At 41.0% G+C, this 17,546-nt stretch overlaps 1 pseudogene; it reads left to right on the top strand.

The window, feature by feature from the left end:
* Positions 1-168: 168 nt before the first annotated feature.
* LOC119898461 lies at positions 169-17,110 on the top strand (annotated as a pseudogene).
* The last annotated feature ends 436 nt before the right edge of the window (positions 17,111-17,546 follow it).

Below are 17,546 nucleotides of genomic sequence, written 5' to 3'. Positions count from 1 at the left end.
ACTCTAGTTTTGAGTGATGTACAAAATGGGGGGTGGTTCTATTAGGCATGCGGGAATGCATTCAAGCGTTGCAATTGGCTGAAGAAGTGGAACGTAATGATTTGATTGGTCCATTTAGTCAAGGAAACTCGATAAGGGCGGAGTTGAACTGACTTGGCGGCCATATTGAATATTATCTGTTGACAGTTGTAGCTGAAGGAAGCTCAAAGATTTTGTTTTAGCTAACTCATGCTAGAAGTCTGTTGTGCTTTTCAGTTGAATTAGGACGTATGTCCCAAACACTTAATGGTTTTATTTAAACCAAGAGATGGATGAAGATGAACGTCAAAGGAAACTAGAAGCTGGGAGAGCTAAGGTTTGTTGCTAACATTTAACGCACGCTAACTGCTGAATGCTAGCAGTTACCGCTAGCCAACTCTTTTGTGATGGCTTTGCGTTTGTCCACTGCTAACTGGACCGTCCTCCAACATTATTGTTTCAACGTTTTGTTTGTCGTTGCTTAGATGTCGTTTGCCCGTTAAATTACAGGCTCTCGTAACTTTACTGTTTTGGCGCGCATATGCCGCGGGTTGATCATTAATCTAAGGTTGCACGTAGCTAACGTAAAGATAACTATAACGTGTATGGAGTAACGTTAACGTTTGGTTAATGAATTGAATCATTTCGTATAAGGTGATACTTGAAGTTCAACTGAGACTGACAGATGCACCCTTTTTACAAAGACTAGGGAAATGCCTCTAATCTGTTTAAAAAAAAAAAAAAAAGTTTCCTTTCCTAAGAGTTTTCCTTACATATTTCAAGGTGTTACATTTGCGCGCGCAGGTGCATCCAATCCAATGTTGTCGTCCGAGTTTTTAAAAGCATTTTTGGCACATTAACTTTTATGTAATTCATTTTTAGTGCTGCATTTCAGGAACATTTGCTTTTTGCATCCCAATAATCAATCCCATTTTTCAACAGCCATAATAACTTTCACCAACCCAGAGAAACTATTTTACAGCTAGAAAGAGTATCCCCTATGGCATTTTTTCAGCTGTCTGTGAAAATTGCTACTGTGGTGTCGCCAAAATGGAAAAAGCAAACAGCTGTTTTTACTAAAATGGGAGGCCATATTAGTAATGGGCCAATAAGCAAGAATGGCCTGCCCTGTATTGATAAGCGGCCCACACTGTCAAAAACAGATTTAAACTAGGCCATGTGTTCAGAGTAGCTAAATAAATTGCATTTCTTCAATGTTGCATTTCTCCTCCAGCTCATGGTAGAACTCATTCAAAAGATAGCTTGGTACATTAGTATGATGCATAATACTTCATAACTCAACTGAACCACTGATATTCCTTGTGACAGAAATCCTCCAACATGCCGCGAAGTCAGTCGGTAAGTAGAGAAACTGGTGACTGGCAGACATTATTCCTTTTGTGATTTCGGTCTTGCTTTTTGTTTTGTTTCTCTTGGGTGGACAATCAGGGGTTTCTTCTCCTTTTCTCTACTACATTTTTATTAATTGATGTCAGCTTTTGAGATTGAAGCCCACAGATACAAAGAAGAATGACTGGAGACAGATTATCAAGACTGTAAACCTGAATAGATAATCTGTTGTGCATTAATAATTTTCATGTCTAATATAGCCAAGCAACTAGCACATAAGTTGTCATGCAGGTTGTACGCCATTAGGCGGTGCAGTGAGCCCATGAGATTTGGGAACGCTGAATATATTGCACTTGTATCTCACATGAATGGTGTTGCTATGGTAATACAGCGCTGTCAGTTGCCTTTACTGTATTGGGCGCATGAAAAAGCTTATTTATTAGCCTCACTTTAAGCATGACACACACATACAAATTACACACAAGCAAACACACAAAAAAAATCAAACCCCACAAGGTGTATTGGTGCAGAAATTGTTGAGAACACACTAGCAGCATTCAGCAGTCCAGCAACATCTGATATGGCCACAATAGGCTCCAGCTACAGTATGTTAGTCATAGTCTCAGTAGTGCAGAAGTGGCCTTGGGTAAAACGCCGCTCATCTGGCTAATGTTTCAATCTGAGATGTGTGTTATGGCAGGCGGAGGCGGTGAACAGAATGATGGAAGAAAACGAAGGGTGGGGTTTTAAGTGATTAATGAGAATGAAAGCAGATGAACATTGGGAGGTGGGAATAGATTCAAGTGTTGAGGGAATTATTGTTTTTAGCAAAGCTTTAACCTGGTTATTTTTGGGGGTTAGACAAAAGAGGAAGATGGTTGTGGATGCACTGCATGGCACTAAATGGGAGTACAAAGCAAATTTACAATGGGGTTGGTTTTATGACCAGGCACGTAACATGTCATCAAAATAAACAGTGCCACACATGCGCACATAATGGTGCCATTCACATATATGTGACTCATCACACAAGGCAAACAAGTAGCTCTCCCAGGGCAATGTAATTTCAAAATTGAATTGAGCATACACACTCCTATGCTGCTTGCCACACACAGAGCTCTGTCTCCTCCTCTCCATGTGAATGCATCTACCAGTCTCCACCCTCTTTCCCTAGTCTAGACACATGCCATCTCCTATCCAGAGTTTGTGGATCTCTCTGCACTGTATGTTGGCTGTGGCAGGGAGTTTTAGGATGAATGGGTTTGCAGAGTGTGCTGTTGCCTACAGACTGCAAGATCTACATTTGGACACTAAAGCAACTGCCCTGATAAGGAAAATCTGACGGGTCTGACCACCACCAAGAAAGGAAGTCGATGATTGACTGTCACTCATGATGGAGGGCTTTATGAAGGTCCCTGTCACAATGTGAATAGCTCTCATCTGTTTTAAGCTGCTTAAAGAAGAGAGAGAGAGACAGACATCGCCTAAAAAGAGGAGTGTGGTATTGAGAAATGGTGGATTTGTACCAAATCGGTCTCTCTGGAATTCATGCTAAGTATTGTAGCTTGATTGGGGATTTTTTTATGTAAATTAACTTCTCAGGTTCAGATTCTTGATTTTTGTTTTATTCTTATTTATTTATTTTGATGCTTCAAAAACTCCTGTCAACCAGTTTGGCTGCCTCTGTCTTTGACTTTCTTGCATGCTGAAAAGTGACTGAGAAGGATGAGTACTTTTTTTTAATTTTTTTTTTATTTTTTGTAACCTTGTGCTGTGTCTAAGGTTGTCTAATGTGTGTCACTCAAATGTGCACTTCTCATGGGTTGGATACAGCTCTCTGGAGATTTGAGAATATTTAGCATCACCTCATTTTGAACTTGGATACCTTGTCAGGCTATGGTGTGATCTATTTTGGGTGTGAGTTTGGGATTCCGGTCTCGTTTTTTTTTTTTTTTTTTGGCTGTACAACTCAGACTCATCAAAATAAGGGCTGCCAATCTTAATTTCTTTTCTGCATCTGGAACTATCAACACTTTGTACACATGCATTTATACTTTGCGTAATGATTTCAGAATGTCGTTTTGATTACTTTTTTTTCAACTAAGGATCAGTCTGGACTCTAGTTTTCCGTCACCCTTGACCCCTGAGCTTCATCATGCTGATAGTGTGGTGGTGCTCAGTGGTCCTTACTTATGTGTCCATCTACCTCTCGCTGTCCTTCCTGCGCAGCTTGCTAGCTTCCGACAGAAGCGGGCGAAAAGCGACGGTGCGGGGGCGGCGAAAAAGGCGCAGAAGAGGAAGGGCCAGACTGTCTCGCAGAATGACAGCACAACGCAAGACGGCCGTGTAGTACCAGCACTTTCTTCAGCTAGTGAGGCGAAACTGAACAGCAAGACCAACCATGAGGTACACCATGGATCACAGAGATTATCAATCATGTATCACTAATAAAGTTAGACGGGAGACTGAAGAAATCTGATTTGTGTGGAAATCTATATAATGTTTGGTTGAATTAAAACCACTGGTCCTTTTCACCACAGAAATATTTATTGTATGACATCACTCAGGACTATTCACCTGGTCACACTACATGACCTAGAGCATTTGTCTAATTTGTATATCACTGTATATGCTTTAACAAGTGGGCCGTGCCCCCTGCTCGGTAAACATACATTAGAGAAATGGGTCACTAACCATCACATTGCCTGTAGGACATGTTGTCATAGCAACCTGGCCAGGATTAACTGTGGCACTGTTTACTGCGTTTTTAAAGGAAAGGTTCACCCACACTGTTAGTTGTACATATTTGTGGCACATGGATTGCACTGACACTTTCTTTACATTATTAGGCAAAGTCGGGGAAAAATGGACTTAATTCTGAAACCGTTTAATACTTTAGGAACTCCAGAAGCAAGAGAAATCAGAGGTTCAGCCAAACCGACAACAGAAAGATCAGCCTCCCACCCTGAAGCAAAGCCTGTCGCCTGTGGAAGATATTAAAGAGGAGTTAGTTGCACTCACTGGCAAAGAGCAGCTCAAGGTATATGCAGTCAATGATTATATGTTTACAAAGGATATCAAATTGTTGCCTTTTTTTTAATTTATAATGTTTCATAGTCTAAGCGTCCGACAAGCCCTATTTTTTTTGTGTGGCACAATTAAGTTTGTCTCTGCTGAGCTAAGTATGACTCGATGTCACTAGTAAAAGGAAAGAATTTATACATAGCGTTATAATCCTAGGCTCTAAATTCACACAGTGGAAACTGGCTTCTGAAACTATTTTTTAAATCAGTGTTTATGTGCAATGTTGCAGTGTATTTGGATTAGTTTGGTCAGATGGATTTATTTGTCTTCATGCTTTGAGTCTTGTTATGCTATCACTGTGTGTATGATCAAGAGGGTGTGTGCATCTGTGTTCTGTGTCATCCCTAACCCATGGGGGAATGTAACAGTCTGCCTGGCTGCACTGATTTGAAGATACCACATAGTTTATCTATAATATATATTATGTATGTCAATGTGTAGAGGAATGAGTTTAAACTGGGTGTCTAAAGTCTTAAAATCTTGTGTGTGGTCTTTCAAAAAACACAATTTTTTATTTGTTTTTTCAACAAGGAATTTGGTCTTGTTTTCTGTTCTAATTTTCTCAAGTAACCTGTGGTTTAATCTGTTGTCTGGCTGGCCACTGAAGAAAAGTTTTCTTTATTAGTTTATTTTTTATTATTTAATATTTGGACTGCTTAAGGCAGAAATGCATGTGTGCTGCACGGTACCTTAGGAAAATATGTGAATGCATGATGGTATATTTGTGCTTATAAAACTGACTGACGCTTTTATTCCACTTGCAGCAGTTACAGGAGGCTGTGGAGAAGCGTAATGAGATTATTGCCAGGCTCAGCTCCAACCTGCAGGAGGCCCTGGCCAGCAGAGACCAGGTACAACTGGAGGCACAGTCTCTTACTGGACAGATTCAGGCACTACAGAAACAGCTCCAGCAGGTAAGTGCCACTCAAAGCTAAATCTGTCTGGCAGCACTTCGGCATTATTGCTGATGAAAATATTCACTTCATTATTCATAAGCACAGTACCTGAAGTTGCATATTCTCTGAATGTTCTTTCCCACAGACCAGCGTAGATTTTCGACGCATCAAAAGTCAGTCAGGGGCTGAAGTCTTCAACACTCATCGACAACAGCATCAGTATGGCCATTGCTCCAAAGATGCCGACATCAGTCATAAGGAGGCACCATCAGAGAGTGCAGGTCCTGGCTCTCAGTCAAGTGTTGAAGGCTTCGGCACAGACACAGACAGTGAGACTGACGCTGTTCTGCACAAACTGAGGGCTGAGCTGGAAGAAGAAAGGGAGAACAGCCAACGCATATGTGCTGAACTAGCGGAGGAGATGGAGAAACACAAACATGTGCTTTCTGAACTGGAGAAGGAGAAGAAAGGCAGGGAAGAGGAGCGAAAAGAAAGGAATGCACAGCTGCAAGACCTCCAGACCCAGTTAAGCTTTGTCCAAACTCAGTGCCTTGAGATGCAACAGTACAAAGAGGAGAAGGAGAAGCTCAACCGAGAAGTGTTGGGGCTGAAGAAAAGGCTTCAGGAGGACGAAGATGTAGAGAGATTTAGCGAGGAAGTGGCCGACTCTTCCCTTCATCTGCAGACCCTTGTGGAGGAAAGACGTAGACAGGAGGAAGAGATGCAGAGGCTCAGAGAGGAGCACAGAGAGGAGCTGGAGAGAGTCAGGCAGCTGTTGGAGGAGAGGGAGAAAGAACTGAAGTTCAGAGAGGAAGAGGTCATAGGACTCAAAGCTTCAAAGAATCGGCAGAACCAAGCAAAAGCTGGTTTTAGTTGTGATGAAAGGATTACTATAGATGAGGCGAATCTGGAAAGTGAACCGCATCAGGACAGTATGAATGTATCAGTACCTGGGGATACTCTAATGGAGCGCTACTTGTCCTCAGCTCCTCTTGCACACTCAAAATCTTCAGTGGTCAGTGAAAGCTTTGAACACTGCAGTCAGTTGGACATCTCTGCAGACTACAGGTTAGAGAAATGCATATTACTGTTTGTGTGTGGTTTTTTCTTTTTAAAGGCTAGTTAATTCCCAATATTTGTCTATGTGCCTCTTTTCACAGTTTTGAACTGAACAGTGAAGTGTTTGGAGAAGAGCCTCTGTTGTCAATTTCAAACCGTTTCCCTGAAGAAAATGACAACCTCTACAACAGTTCTAGCCCACACCTCCCCCCTGACACCCCCGTGGTTGATTATACCAACCCTCAGTCTCCATATCCATGGCTTCACAACCCTACTTTCGGCGAGCTGGAGATTAGTAAACTGTCCGAGCAGCAGTTGGAGGAGACTGACTTGGAAAAGGAGCTGCTGAATCAGCAGTGTAGGGAGCTCCGTGAGGAGCTGGCTCTCAAGGACAGGGACTTGATTGTGTTAAAGGAGGAAGTTATCAAGAGTGCTGAAGAATTGGAGGAGGCCAGGAGCAGGTACAGTAACAAATTTAATTGGGCATGTGGTTGATTGTGGGGGTGTGTGTTTTTTGTTTTTTCTTCTTCTTCAGATACATTTCTTTGCATTACTTTTATAGCTTATGTTTTATTATAGTTGTTTTATTCCTCAGTGTTCAGTTTACTTACCTGTGCTGACTTATATTTTGAGGGGGTCATTTTACATCTTCAATAGTTTTCTTTTCGCCAAGTAAAAACGCATTCATGGTTTCTTAAAAAAGCACAGTACATTTTTTGCCACTGCTTTTCACAAACTAGCTCCCCCTGAATTTCTAGGTGAATGTTATTTTCAAATATATGTTAAACATGAATATACATGGGTTAAACTAGTGTTAATGCATCTATTTTTTTTTTAGATGAACTATCTCAAGAAAAGTCACTGTAGTTTATTGTTGCTTAAAGCTATTCTTTTTTTTTTTTTTTAACTAAATTTGCCCAGGTGGGCTCAAGTAACAGAAGAGCTCAGGCAGGCTCTCTTGGAACTTGAAGAGGAGAAGGAGAGGAGCAGACATGTTGAGGAGGAGATCAGCTTGAAAGCCCATGAACAAGACAACCTGAAAAACAAACTCAGTGCCTTCGTGGAAGAAAGGGAAAAAGAGAATGCTGTAACACTGATGGGAAAGGAAGGTGCTGAAACCTCCCTGCTGGTCCCTGCTATCTCTCCATCAGAAGGTGGAGATAAACTGGTAGGGAAGCTAAAAAATGAGCAGGAGAAGGAGGCTGTACTCTCGTCTCATCAAAACAGCAGGAGCTGCTGATATTGTCTCTGCGGGAGATAAAGGAGACTTCAAAGTCTTCCAAACAGAGCCCTGAGCTCAGAGATGACAACCAGCTGCAAATGCTACAGGTAATAAGTGAGTTAACAGCTTATTGGAATGTAAACATGCTAGTCCCTGAACGCATTTGTTTGTTGTTGTTTTTTTTTTTACCCAACTCTATTCAGATAGATGGAAATAATGCTATACAGTAGTAGTAATGTTTGTGCTAAAAGCCTTCAAAGGGAGGAGGGAATTAATGGTATGAAACAAAATAGTATAATGTACAAAAAGCTAAAAGAATTTCCCTTTCATCTTTTCTCAAGGCTCATTGTGAACTTGTCATCTCGGAGCTAGCGGAGACAAAAACAATGCATGAAAGCACAGTAGCCCTACTAAGTCAAAGGACTATAGAGCTGGATGGAACATTGAAGGAGCTTGAAACAACTCGTGCACAGATTCTAAATGTTCAAACGGAGGTGCAGAGATTGCAGGAAGAGCTGGAGAAGAGCCAGGCCTGTCTGGACAGTGCTGAAAGAGAGAGGAGTGAACTGGAATCTCAGATCTTCTGTTTGAGACAAAACCTAGTCAACCTAGAGGAGGCCCAAGCCCAGGCAGTACAGGAGAGGGAGGCGCACAGGAGAAAAGAAATGGAGATGGATGAACGGATTACAAAAATGGAACAAGTCTTGGAGGAGGAACTGGAACAGTTTGAGAACCTGCTAAAAGCCAAGGATGTTGAGGTGAGAGATAAAGTGAAAACACTTGATTTAGTTTGCTCTGTTTAACACAAATCTGTTTGAATTCCTACTGTCAAGAGATTAACATGATGTATAAAATTATTTTTACAGTTTGCTGAAGAGAGGGAGAAATGGGAGGAAGAGAGCCAGGAGAAGGAGAAAGAGCTCCTTGATGTGAAGCATCACTTGGAGGAGCAGAGGAGAGAGAGGGGGAGGAGGTGAAGGCTCTCCTGGAGAAGCAGGTTGTGGCTGTTGAGGAGGCTTCAGAAAGGCTCAAGACATCTCACCAACAGGATATCAAAAACCTGATGGAGAAACATCAACAAGAGGTGTGACTTACAAACGCCATTGGTCGTTAATTTTACAGATTAATGATTGCGTTTATTTAAAGAAATTGCATTGTTAAAAGATTAATGTAAATATTTTTTATGTAAAACTCCAAGAGCTATATTTGTTCCTTATGCCAACCCCTTCATTGCTACATTCTAGTTATTTCTTTGTCCATTATATATTTATTTATAAAGTATAATATTATATTAAATTGCGTGGTGGTGAAACGTACATTAACATAATGTATTTTTTTGTTAGCAGGGTATCTCAAAAACTTCAAACTTCACATGTATTGCATGTTGTCTTTTTTGAAAAACAATCCTCATTTTATGTTCTTTATCTGAATGAATTTCTAGATTTCTGAGTTGAACACTCACCTGGAGTCAGAACTGCTTAAGCGGCAGGCTATTATGGAGGAAGAACAGAAGAGACAGATCAGTCTGATCAAACAGGTATCTGAATACACAGAGCAAGCATTTCACCTTTTATCTCTGACACAGTACACTTGAATCTCCTAGTTATTTAACTTTTTGCATTCTTTAGCTATATTTTATATTGTTTTTCAGGTTTTCATGTCCCATTATGTTTTCCCTCAGGTAACCGAACGTGAGCACGAGAGGATGGTTTCAGAGCTGACTGCCAAACACAATGAGGAGCTTAGTCAACTGAAGATAGAACTGTCCTTGGAGCTGAGGGAAAGCATGGAGGCTGCCCACCAGGTTGAACTGCAGCAGGTTCAGGTATAATATACAGTGTATACACAGGTAGTCTCATCTTCAGCTGGAGCATGCTGCAAAATATCACTTGTCTCCTTACATAACCATTTTATAGTCAAAGGAATGGTGCTACAGTAACTCCTTTGTTGTACTTAATACTGTTGTTTAGTAACTTTGGAGATTTAGGCAGTTAATATTTTTTTTACTTTGCACCAGTTATGGAAAATGCCTAACATGTAAATAGAAGACACAAGCCTAGGAAAAATTCTCACACAAAAACCATACCTTTTATGTTTTCACTTCCTTTAGGTCCAAAAAAACATTGAGCTTGAAGCCTTGCGTCTAAGCCTGACCAATGTCCACATGTCCCAGTTGGAGCTCTCCCAGGTAAACTTGCAACAGGATAAGGAGTCTGCTCTCACAAAGGCCCAGGCCTCCCTGAGGGAGACATTTGCCCAGGAATGTGCACTCCTGCACGCGCGGCATCAGTTGGAACTGGACCAGGTCAGACAGCAGAACCATGAGCAGCAGGAGAGACTGCATGAACTGCACCAACAAGACATGAGTGAGTGCAGATCCAGAGTGCTTTTTTTAGTTCAGTTAGTGTTCTTTTTCATGTTTGCCCTCAGGTGCACTCAACATGTGTGCCACCATTATGGATGTGTGAGTCACCCTCCATTCTTTAGAAGCTTGTTCAGAACAAAGTAGAGCACAGTGTCAGATGTAACCTTCAAAATCTTTGACGTGGGTGAATCTTTTCATTTCTTTGTATGTATTTTCAGATGAGTTGAAGCAGCAGTGGGAGACTCGCGTTGCTCAGGAGAGAGCTTCCATGGAGGAAAGCAGGCCAAAGAGATACAGGTCAAGCTTTATAAAAATTGGAATACAAATGTTGAAAGCCGGTTTAAATATGTATTGCCATTCCATTGCATATTTGGAAGTTATACCATATTTAATTAATTTCAATTATATATATTTTCAATTGATTTTGTACTCTTTCTCTCAGGCTCTGAGGTCACAGTGGGATACGGACGCTAAGACACAAAGTCAAACCTCCAAGCATCTCTCTCAGATACCCAGAACAGCCTTACTGCCACCCAGACAGAACTCACCAGCACCCAGGCCTCCTTCACTCAGACCAACAAAGCTCTAACTGAAGCCAAGGCAACTCTGTCCAAGACCCAGTCCGAGCTGCAGGACTCTGTGGCAAGGCTGAAAGAACTCCAGACCTCCAGTAAGGACCAGAACCGGAAACAAGACATAGAGCTGAAACAAGCTTGGGCTGACAGAGATGCTGCTGCCCGTGAGTTTCATCATTGTACAATGCTTCTACTAAGGCTGCACAATCATCTAAATTCATTATTTTCTTATCATTTTAATCTGTATCAAAACAAAACAATAATGGCCCATCATGCTGACTGGCTGATAGCAGAGCTTTTTACCAGCATGAATTTGAGACTCAGTCTCTGTATTTTGTGTTCTAGTTTATATAAGTTGTTGTTCTTTGCTCACTCTGTTGTAAATGCTGCTTAGGTGCTCTGGAGGATTTGGTTTCTAGTCATAAAGCTGTGCTGCAGGAGAAAGAGCAGCAAGCACTCCACCTAGAGGGAAGGAACTGCAACTGCAGCAAGAGGTGAGTTGTGAGAACACAATAACATGTAGTTAAGTTGCTATTTATTCTCATGTCAGTACTCCGACCCTCCATTAATAAATTTAACTAATATATTTTTATGTACTTTTAGACATTTCTCTAATTCAGTTACCAGTAGTAACAATAGAAAACTTTGTTTTGTGGATTTAGATATCAAGTTTTTTTTCCCTCTGTGAAACAGGTTTTGCGCCTACAGGAGGAGAAGACTTTGCTAAAACAGAGCTCAGAACAAGAAGTAGGTCAGCTGTGGACCCAGCTGGAGAGCATGAGGACTAGTCGCCAAGAGTTGGGAGGTGAGATTGATGCATCAGTCTGTCATTTGCTTGACAATGCTGCATTTATTTAAATACTCAAAATATTAAAACTACAAGATGTAGAAAACATGTTTATTTATTAACAATTGCTGTTGTCTGTGTTATGATTTGACATTCAGAGGAAAATAAAATTTGTGCTCTGACATCCACTGCATGTGTGTATTTCCAGCTACTGTGTTCTTACCTGTCTTTGTTGTCCGCCTTACATTCTTACAGAGCTGAAGGAGCAGCTGCTGCGCGCTCATCTCGTGTGGATGACATTGAGCGCCTGAAGACTGAGTTTAATGAACAAAAACAGGAAATCAAAGAGCAGAATGAGGCTGAGCTGGAAAGCTTGAGGAGGTAGGAGAGCACCACAGGCGCCCACACAGTCATGAGGCATTTATTCTCACAAAAGTATTTAACCTTCAGTGTTTGAAATTTAAAACCGAGATTCAAACTCTGGCCAACCAAGGCATGCTGTGCAAACCATAGGAGTACATTATACATGTTTTACCTTCGTCCTTCAGGTACTTTGAGCATCGATTGCGAGTAACAGAGGAAAACTACAGAGAGGAAATTGCTTTGCTCCAGCTGAGGCTGGTGGAAGGTGCCTTGGAGGACTCTGTGCTTAAAACCACAGATGACAGGTATGCCTGTAGGTCTGTATGTAAGTCCCCAGATACGTGTACTACAAACTAAAAGTATTTAAATCTTAGTGTGTTTGGTCTCTGTTCTAGTTTGATATCTCAAGGCCAAGAAGAAGAGGAAAAAGATCATGTGCTTTCTGATACTGGCCTCAAACTGGAGAAAAACAAGGTACGCACTGTGTGACAGAATTTATTGCATAAGAAATTTTGAAGACCTGCTTATGCTAGATAAATGTGTGGTATTGAGTGCTTTGAAATGTGCCACTGTCGAAGTTGCTTAATAGAATTTTGATGAAAAGCATCATGTTATGTCTCATCCAGGAAATTTGACAGTTTGTGCCTTCAGCTGGAGGAGAAACACAAAATGGAGCTTGCCAATCTACGAACTTCTATGGCCCTTTCCTCGAAGGAAGAACTGCAACAGGTCAGACACAAATTGGTCAATCTTTAATGCCCTCAATTTCCACAAAAACTACAATAGAAGCTAATATAAGTTCTTGGCACACAGTACCTTTTTGGTTCAGTTTGATAGTTCACAAGTAGTTTGTAACACCGTGGTGGAAATCAGAAGTTTTTATGGATGTTCCAGACTCAAAGGCTCAGTGAAAAGCCGGTCATGATAGAGGGGGAGACGTGTTTAAATAAGGAGATAACAGTGCACATTTTCAGACAGTCTCTTCTGGAAGGCTAGAGAGAGAGAAGTTCAAACCCTGGGACCTTTCTCACCTCCACACAGCTGACCAATCATGGCGTAAAAGTCAGTTCTGTTTTAGAAAAATATTATGGTACACAGCACCCCTAATCCGATGTGTGCAGAAGGGGTTTCCGAAGCTACTTGTCTGTCCGCCACTGATGAAGTACACTGGCCCCTTTGTCTCATGTACTTCTTTGTATATCTTTACTTGTGTGTTAGGTGCGCTCAAACATCACTGACCACTATATGAAGAGCTGCAGGAGATGAAGACTCATCATGCCCTGGAGCTGGAGCAACTCTCAGAGCCAAACTTTCTGAAAGTCACTTACAAGGTACTTCACACACCCATATTATAAATACAAACATTTGACATTAAATAAAAACTTCTCAAATACCGTGTGTTGCAGAACTTACCAGAGTTTGTTTGGAGAGAAAGGCAGGTTGAGGTAAGAAAATAAAATCAGATAATCTATACAACAAATTGCACATTGTGTTTATGGCACACAATGCAAAATTATGATTATTTTAATTAGGTGGAAGTGGAACAGGCAATGTGGTGTCACACCGAGGAGCTGCAGACAATGATGACCATCATCCACACCTTAGAGAACAGACTGGCTGCCTTGAGTAAACAACATGATGCAGAAACGCAAAGGAACACAGAAAAGGTATACACTCTTGTATCAACCTGCATATTAGAAATACAGTGATAGTTCTGCTGAAACTGATTAATAATGCAAAATGAGAATTTCCACCCATTTTACTTATGTATGTGTTCCTGCCACCCCCTTACAGTTGAAGCAGGATTTTGCTGGGGAGCTCGTTCAACTTGAAGAAGCTCTGAAACAGGAGAGGGAGCACGTGCAGGAGGAGATGAAGAAGCTGAGAGAGGAGCTCCTAGAGAAGCATGAAGCCGAACTCTCTGCCCTGAGGTCAGACCTTCACAGAGAGACTGAGAAGGAGAAGACATGCCTCGAAAAAGCACTTCATGAGGAGAAGGAGAAGTTAAAGTCTCTACAGGCTGCACTGGACAATGATGCAAGTAAGTCTCTCATGGGTTGTTGGTTAAATGGCAGTTCATTAGAGCTTCCAGTCTGATCAGAAGTTTTGGAGTACATTCAAGTAGTGGTTCTCTATCGGCTGGTAATATTTTGCATTTGTCTTTTAGGCCCACAGGTCCTAATGGTGAGGCAGAGACTGCAGTCTCAGTATGACGGTGAGCTGCAAAGGGCAAAAATGCATGGAAACAGAAATAAAGGAGCTCACTGTTCTTCTCCAGGAGCAGGGTGAGGAGCGGCTACGCCAAGCCCAAGAGAGGTGAGCTATATATATGTCTTGATTGTAGCTGGAGGTCAATCGTTTAGCTAGTCACATTTTTAAAATGTTCTATTTTTAAAAAATGTATTTTGCTAAATGGCATCTTTGTATTGATAGTTTTTTGTCAAAGACACAATAAAACTTACAAAAATCAGCACATCACATTAGAGAAACAATTAATAATTTATTTATTTATTTTTTTGTAGACTCATTTTCTGTTTTTCTTCAAAAGTATAGCTAATGATTAACTATAAAAAAACGAGCACTCTCCTTTTAAAAGTTGTGATATTTATTGTACATGCCGAAATTTCAGCTACAGTTACCGGGAACAAAGCCACCTCTAGTTCCATCTTGAGGACCCTTGAAAATGCTTTATTAACAATTTGGGGCATTTTATTTTGTCTGTGTGTTCAGCTTCCAAGAGGAAAAAGCAGTGTTCGAGCAGAGTTTGGCCCAAAAATATGAAATCTCTCTGGCAGAGCTAAAGAACAAACATCAAACTGAGCTGGAACATGAGCGAACAACACTACTGAACAAACACTCCCAAGATATGGACACGCTCACTGCCAAACACAAAGCACAACTAGATTCACTCAGTGCCAGTCACAGAGATCAGCTTGCAGCTATGGCAGTTGAGCTTGAATCCAAACACAACGCTGAGTTTGTTGCCTTGGAGGCCGCCCTCAATTCCAAACGAAAGGCAGACCTTGACAGCCTGGAGGCAGTCTTTCAGGAGACCAGTCAGGCTCAGCTGGAGGCTTTAGAGGCTGAGTTAGCTCGCAAACACCAGGAAGAGAGAGATGAACTAGAAAAGAGGATGCTGGGTAATATGGACACTTTGGAGGCTACATACCGAAGGAAGTGCAAGTAAGGACACTCAATTTTTAACAAAACATAATGTCAAACCTGGTTTGAAAGTGTTTAGAAGTATACCACACTGCTGTTAAGAGGTATTCAGTTCGTAAGTACTTTGAATGACATTGTCTTTCTTTAATCAGACACTGCGTGATGAAAGGGTGCACCTTGAAGAGAGGCATCATCAAGAGCTGACTCGCCTTAAGTCAGAACATAGGCAGCTTATGGAGCGTCATTCTGCAGAGCAGCTGGCCACCAGGGAGGAGCTGAGGAAAGAGCTGGCTCAGGTGCACATAGAGAAGTTTAGTGCCATGGCAGCAGCTCAGCCATGTACACAAGGTGAGACTCAAAGATGGTTGGTGGACCTCTGGCTAACATGTGGTATACGGTCATCGATCAAAATTTTGTTAAGTCCAATAAGCAAAAATATAGGCAACTGACAACTTCTACTGTCTGACTCTTTTTGTCACGCTATATTTTACAGACTGAGTTGGCTGCTCAAAAAGAGGCCTTAGATACTGAACACTGCAAAGCCCTGGAGACACTTAAGAAGCAGGTACTTACAGTTAGCCCTACATTACTTTGGTGTCTTCTCATGAGGACACTGGTTACAATGTTGTTGTTTGATGACGCAATCTGAGCACATATGGTTTCAGTGCATAATACCTTGAAGTCCATATGCTGACATAAATGGAAAATGATTTTTCTTTGATTTTATCTGATCATTCAAATTCTATATCTAATCATTGCAAAAATAGTGGTTCCATTGACTGTAAATTTGTGGTGTTTAGCCATGACATGCTACTGCACATGAATGTATCATTCTGTCAGATTTACAGTGATTCCCAACTTAAAACACACTTTTGTGTAGCCTGTACATAAATGATAAATAGATTTAAATAAAATCTTTCAGGGGGCCTGTCCGTTGGGAGGGCGCCCAAATAATATTGAGAGAAGCTCGTAAGCCACTAGGCCACACTGGCTAGATCTTATCACCAATTGCTGGTGCAGTGCTGGGCAATATGATATGTATGTACCATGACATATCATTTTGTAGTTGGTGCTGCATATTTTAAACACCAATTTATGACAATATTGGATCTTTAGGATTTTTGTTGGAGTACTTTTTAAATTAGTGGTTATTTAATTCCGTCGATTTATCAAAAACACCTATTTGGTTGTTGTATCTGTAAGTTTGTTTCTCAGTTGATTTTATGAAAATATATCACTATATTGTTAATGCAATATAAACATCACATAACAATTAAATTACATTAGAGCTCATCTAGTGTTAGAGCATTTATCCAAATTGCAATCCCCCGTTCTGATGTTAGTAACTGTAATAGATCACTTACCTTGAATGCTTTTGAAAGCAAATCTCAGAGTTACATTGTTGGCTGTTACTGCATTGCAATTCGTTAACTCCTATCATAACAAAAGTATAATCGATGATCTGGTCAAACTGTTCTAGACATGCACAAAATGCCACCCCAATGACTTTTCACTCCTGCTTTCTCCAGTGTGTTTTGTAATGGTCTGCAAGATTTGATTTGGCTTTGCGTCCTGTGTTATGTTCAGGTTTTAGAACTAGAGCAACAACACAGCACAGCTCTTCAGGAGTTCTCACATACCTACTCTGTTGAGAAGGAGCAACTCATTGAACAGCACAAACTTCAGCTACAGGTGTGTTTCATGTTTTATATCCTGGTGGTAATTGGGTTAGGGTTGAGGTAAGGGTTAAAGTTAGGCATGTCGTTGTGAATGTTAGGGTAAGGGCTAGGAAATGCATTATATCAATGAGATATTCCCAGGGGATAGAGGAAGAAATGTTCATGTGAATGGGTGAGTTAACATCCACGGCGAGCTGTTTTTAATGGGTTTTCAATAGAGTTCTTGTCTCTATGGCTCTTACAGCCCATTAGAGAGGGTATTACAGTTATTGTTCATCCCTTGTAAAGATACATTCGTGTGCAGAGGCACAGAGTATTTGTGTGGATTTTTTTTTCTAAGAATCATTGACTGTTTCTACAATATCAGTAAATGCTTGCAAATACATAACTGCTCTAGGAGTTGAGGGGCATCTCTGCACGAGAGTTGGAGGCATGTCGCAGGGAGCTTGAAGAGGAGTCATCAAGGCAACGTCAGCACTTCCTAGAAGAGGCGGAGCTTCTCAAAGTCCAATCAGAGGAGAGACTGCAGGACAAGATTAATCAGCTGAAGGTAAAACAAGAGATGCCAAGAAGTGATGAGAAAAAAACATGACTGTGGATAGCTTGGAGGCATCCTTTTGCTAAATATATTTAATATTTTAACAGCATGAGGTGGCCATATAATCATTTATGTGGAAATTTTATTATTTTATTTTCATTTTTTTAAGTTGTATATGTATTTGACTGAGTGCCTGTTTGAAGCATCATTATGCATAGCTCTGGATTATTTCGAGCTTGTGTATGTTGTGGCATTGCCCTCTCTAAGCTCCAGCTGCACCAGTTCATTCCTAGGGATAGCTCTTTCTCTTGGACTCTGTCCACTGGAGCTTTATTCAAACCCAGTTTCCACATAATCCCATCACCATAAATGTAGAAATGTCCCGTCTGTCTCTCTGTTCCTGAATCTGTGTGCTGCTGGACTGTGCATGTGGTTGTGTTTTTGCCCT

Source organism: Micropterus salmoides, unplaced genomic scaffold (assembly GCF_014851395.1).
Source record: "Micropterus salmoides isolate LMB-PRFRI ecotype aquatic unplaced genomic scaffold, ASM1485139v1 Ms_hic_scaffold_1146, whole genome shotgun sequence".
Taxonomy (NCBI): Eukaryota; Metazoa; Chordata; class Actinopteri; order Centrarchiformes; family Centrarchidae; genus Micropterus; species Micropterus salmoides.
The sequence above is the reverse complement of the archived record's forward strand: the minus strand, read 5'-3'. Positions and strand labels throughout refer to the sequence as shown.